General features: G+C 40.7%; 1 non-coding gene across 1 annotated transcript; it reads right to left on the reverse strand.

Annotated features, from left to right (window-relative positions):
* Positions 1-2,499: 2,499 nt before the first annotated feature.
* On the reverse strand, positions 2,500-2,603 carry LOC130959282 (small nucleolar RNA R71). The gene has a single exon (XR_009078375.1). It is a non-coding gene; the product is annotated as a small nucleolar RNA R71 (small nucleolar RNA).
* Positions 2,604-5,265: the final 2,662 nt, after the last annotated feature.

Genomic DNA, 5,265 nt, shown 5'->3' on the forward strand with positions numbered 1-5,265 from the left:
AGAGGATCGACAACGTTAGTGACACTAACTTTGTCATTAACATTGGATCAAGCCAAGTTCACCTACGTTAGTGGCCACGTTAATACCACTAACATAGGAGTTAACGTGGGGTAATTAATGAGGATCCAACATTAGTGACACTAACTTTGTCACTAACGTTGGAGATGGCAACATACCCACGTTAGTGGCCACGTTAATGCAATTAATGTGAGCACTAACGTGGAAGAGGAGGAGTTTTGTAGCGTTAGTGACAAAGTTAGTGTCACTAACTCCCTCAAGTCTTGGCATGCCTGCGTTAAGGGCCACGTTAGTTACACTAACATGGACCATTAACATGGGAGAAAGGGACAAGGAGCAGCGTTATTGGCAAAGTTAACGCCAATAACGCTAGCGAAAGATGGAAAGGCCACGTTAGTAGTCACGTTAGTGCCACTAACGTTGGAGTTAACGTAGCTCAAATAGGTTGGGACGTTAGTGACAAAGTTAGTGTCACTAACGTCTTCGAACCAGAATTTACACTTAACGTTAACACCACTAACGTCCTGACTAACTGCATACCATGCCTGACTCACTCTCTTTTTGCAAGCAAAGCTGAGCCCACTAAGGACTGTAACTGCTTCAACTAAAGATCAAAGGCCCAGATCCAAGACTTGGAGAGCTAACTAGAAGATCAGAAGAGTAGAATATATAGAAGTAGTTTTGAACTAGAAAGGATCTTGGCATTATTGGGAGCTACACTCTGTATATTTATTTTTTCTGCATTTTCTAGTCACTTCACAATGCACTTTTCTTTTACGCATTCCATTCCCAGAGCTATGAACAACTAAACCCCTTTCATTGGGTTAGGGAGCTCTGTTGTAATTTGATGGATCAATTATAATTTTCATTCTTCTTCCTCTTTCTTTTCTCTTGATTTGCTAGAAAGCTTTGGGTCTTCAATCAATTGGTTAGTTATCTTGGAAAAGAAACTCTCCATAATTGGATCTCCTCTGAGCCTTGGAAGAGGAATGAGGAGATCATGCTAGAATTGCTTTCTCACATTGGATTAGGTTGGGGGTTGGATGGATATCGTGACATGTAATCCTACCATTACTTTGATCTATGAAAGTGTGTGGTATAATCAATGACCAAACTTCATCTCTTCTCATGAGCAATTACATCAAGAAATTGGGAAATTATTCAAGCTTAGAGAGATTGGGTTGCCAAGGAATTGGGATCGAATCACCTAAGATTTCCAAGGAGATCAATGAATGCATTGATTTAGGAAGAGATGAAGATGAACTTGATCCGGAGAACGCAACATCTCCTAAGCCCAATGAATTCCCCATCTCTGATCTTACCCGTTCTCTTTACTTTCTGTTATTTACTTTCATGCTCATCTCCCCAATTCCCCATTTAAGATTCTACAAATTTACATTTCATGTCATTTATCTTTCCCGCATTTAAGTTTTTGCAATTCTCACTCAATTTGGCTTAGCTTGACTAGAACACTCCTCTAATTAAAGTTGCTCGACCAATTAATCCCTGTGGGATTCGACTTCACTTTATTGTGAGTTTTTACTTGACGACAATTCGGTATACTTGCCGAAGGGAAATTTGTTGAGAGACAAGTTTTCGTGCATCAAGTTTATGGCACCGTTGCTGGGGATTGATTTTGTATCGACAATGATTAAATTAGAGGATAACTAGATTGAGCACTTTTCTTTTGTTTCATTTATTTTGTTTTTGTCATTTACTTTCAGTCTCAGTCATTTTCATTTATTATTTCCTCTTGTTTTATTTTCCCAGTTAATTCACAACTCTGTCAACTAATCCACTAACTGTTTGATAAATTGCTTCACTCACATTAACAGTAACCTTAACAAGAGTGATTTCTTCACTTCTCTCTTGCTTGTGTAATCTGCTGATTGTATGACAGGTAGAAGAAGAGGTGCTTCAACCTCCTTTGAATCTGAACCTGAGAGGACCTTCCTAAGATTAAGGAGGGAAGCAAGAGGGAAGAGGGTCATTGGTACTGAGGAAGAAGAGGAGGATTTTGAGACAGACATGAAGGAAAACATGAAAAACCACCATGAGAAAGAGACACACAACCATGCTAGAGAAGGTCCAGCAGGTCATGCTGAGCAGGAGAGAAGAGTTCTAGGCTCTTATATTAATCCAAATCCAGGAAACTGTGGAAGTAGCATCCAAAAACCAACCATACATGCCAATAACTTTGAACTGAAGTCCCAGCTTATCACCCTTGTTTAGAACAACTGCCCATTCAGAGGAAGCGCTCAAGAAGACTCCAATCAACACTTGACCACCTTCCTAAGAATATGCGATACTGTGAAGTCTAATAGTGTTCATCCTGACACCTATAGATTGCTTTTGTTCCCATTCTCTCTTAGGGACAAAGCATCTAAATGGCTGGAATCCTTCATGAAGGAGAGTTTAACAGCCTAGGAAGATGTGGTAAACAAGTTCTTGGTGAGATTCTATCATCCCCAAAGGATCACTAGGTTGAGAGTTGAGGTACAAACCTTCAGGCAACAAGATGGTGAAACTCTTTATAAGGCATGGGAGAGGTTTAAGGACTTAACAAGAAGGTGCCCTCCAGACATGTTCAATGAATGGGTGCAATTACACATCTTCTATGAAGGGTTGTCTTACGAATCAAAGAAGGCAGTAGACCGCTCTTCCAGGGGATCTCTAAACAAGAAGAAGACCATTGAAGAAGGCATAGATGTCATTGAAACTATAGCTGAGAATGACTACTTCTATGCTTCTCAAAGGAGCAACACTTGAGGAGTAATGGAGTTGAACCATATGGATGCACTACTAGCTCAAAACAAGATGATTACCAAGTAGTTGGCTGACCTTACCAAACAGATGGAAAGGAATCGAGTCGCAGCAGTCACCACCTCACCATCAGCTCAAGAAGGAGTAAATACAGAGGAAGGAGGTGACTGAAAACAGGCCAACTATGTTGGAAACCCACCCAGGCAATCCAATGATCCATACTCTAAAACCTACAACCCTGGTTGGAAGAACCATCCAAATTTTGGGTTGGGAAACCAACAAGATCAAGGCCAAGATCAGAGACACCACAACCCCAACAATAATGTAGCCTACGAATATTCCACACAGAGACCATATGAAAACCAAAATGGCCATTCTCAACACTCTAACCCCAACTCACCACCACCATCTGAAGATAGACTCTCCAAAATTGAAGTTCTGCTTGAAGGAATATGCAAGGAAATTCAAGATAGTAGAGTGTTCAGGGAAGAAGTGCGATCCAATATGCAAAATCAAGATGCAGCCATCAATAAGCTTGAGACACAGATCAGCTACCTATTCAAGCATGTTTCCAGCCACAACATTTGTAACAACACTAGTGTAAACTCAAGGAGGAGTGCCAAGCTATTACCCTCAGAAGTGGAAAGGCATTGAAAGAGACTTCCAAGGAATCACAAGAGAAGGACACGGATGGAGAGGACAGAGGGCAAGAAGAAATTCAATCTCCCGCTCCCAACTCACATAAAAAGGAAGAAGTACTGAAGCCACATGCTCCAAAAGCCCCATACCCTCAGCGATTGAAGAAGAGTGGGGACAATAGCCAATTTTCACGATTCTTAGAAGTTTTTAAAAGGCTACAGATTAACATACCCTTCGCTAAAGCAATAGAGCAAATGCCGCTCTATGCTAAGTTCCTAAAGGAATTGATGACCAAGAAGAGAAGCTGGAGGAACAAAGAGACTGTGGTACTGATGAGCAGATATTTTATAAGCTTTTTGGGGGTGTTTTAATATAGTTTTTAGTAGGATCTAGTTACTTTTTAGTATATTCTTTTTAGTTTTTATGCAAAAATCACATTTCTAGACTTTACTATGAGTTTGTGTATTTTTCTATGATTTCAGGTATTTTCTGGCTGAAATTGAGGGACCTGAACAAAAAATCTGATTCAGAGGCTGATAGAGGACTACTGATGCTGTTGGATTCTGACCTCCCTACACTCTAAGTGAAATTTTTGGAGCTACAGAAATTCAAATGGCACGCTCCCAATTTCTTTGGAAAGTAGACATCCAGGGCTTTCCATCAATATGTAATAGTCTATACTTTGCTCATGTTTAGATGACGCAAACTGGCGTTTAACGCCAGCTTTCTGCCCTATTCTGGTGTCAAACGCCAGAAACAAGTTGCAAAGCAAAGTTAAATGCCAGAAATAGGTTACAAACTGGTGTTTAACTCCATGAATGGCCTATGCCCGTGAAGGCTTCAATGCTCAGCCCCAGCACACACTAAGTGGGCCCTAGAAGTGGATTTCTGCACTATCTATCTTAGTTTACTCATTTTCTGTAAACCTAGGTTACTAGTTGAGTATATAAACTACTTTTAGAGATTTATTTTGCACCTCATGACATTTTTACATCTGAATTTGTATCTTTGACGGCATGAGTCTCTAAACCCCATGGTTGGGGGTGAGGAGCTCTGCAACGTCTCGATGAATTAATACAAGTATTTCTGTTTTCTATTCAATCTCGCTTGTTTCTATTCTAAGATGTTCATTCGCATTTCAACATGATGAATGTGATGATCCGTGACACTCATCACCATTCGCAACCTATGAACACGTGCCTGACAACCACTTCCGTTCTACCTTCGATTGAATGGATGTCTCTTGGGTTTCTGACTTACGAGTTTGACTGCCTCTCCTGACAATAGAGCATTCAATTCGTGAGTCCAGAGTCTTCGTGGTATAAGCTAGAATTAATTGGCAGCATTCCTGAGATCCAGAAAGTCTAAACCTTGTCTGTGGTATTCTGAGTAGGATCCGGGAAGGGATGACTATGACGAGCTTCAAACTCATGAATGTTGGGCGTAGTGACAGACGGAAAAGGATCACTGGATCCTATTCCAACACAAGTGAGAACCGACAGATGATTAGCCATGTACATGGACCCTTTTCACTGAGAGGACGGCTGGTAGTCATTGACAACGGTGATCTACCAACATACAGCTTGCCATGGAAGGAGACCTGTGTACGTGAAGAAGAAGACAGTAAAAAAGCAGAAATTCGAAGGACAAAGCATCTCCAAAACTCCAACCCATTCTCCATTACTGCGTAACAATTATTCATTTCATGATCTTTCACTTTTTACAATTAAAACTAAAGAACCCTATTGATATCCTGACTAGGAATAATAAGATAACCATAGCTTGCTTCAAGCTGGCAATCTCTGTGGGATCAACCCTTACTCACGTAAGGTATTACTTGGACGG

The sequence above is a fragment of the Arachis stenosperma genome, chromosome 10 (assembly GCF_014773155.1).
Source record: "Arachis stenosperma cultivar V10309 chromosome 10, arast.V10309.gnm1.PFL2, whole genome shotgun sequence".
Lineage (NCBI taxonomy): Eukaryota > Viridiplantae > Streptophyta > Magnoliopsida > Fabales > Fabaceae > Arachis > Arachis stenosperma.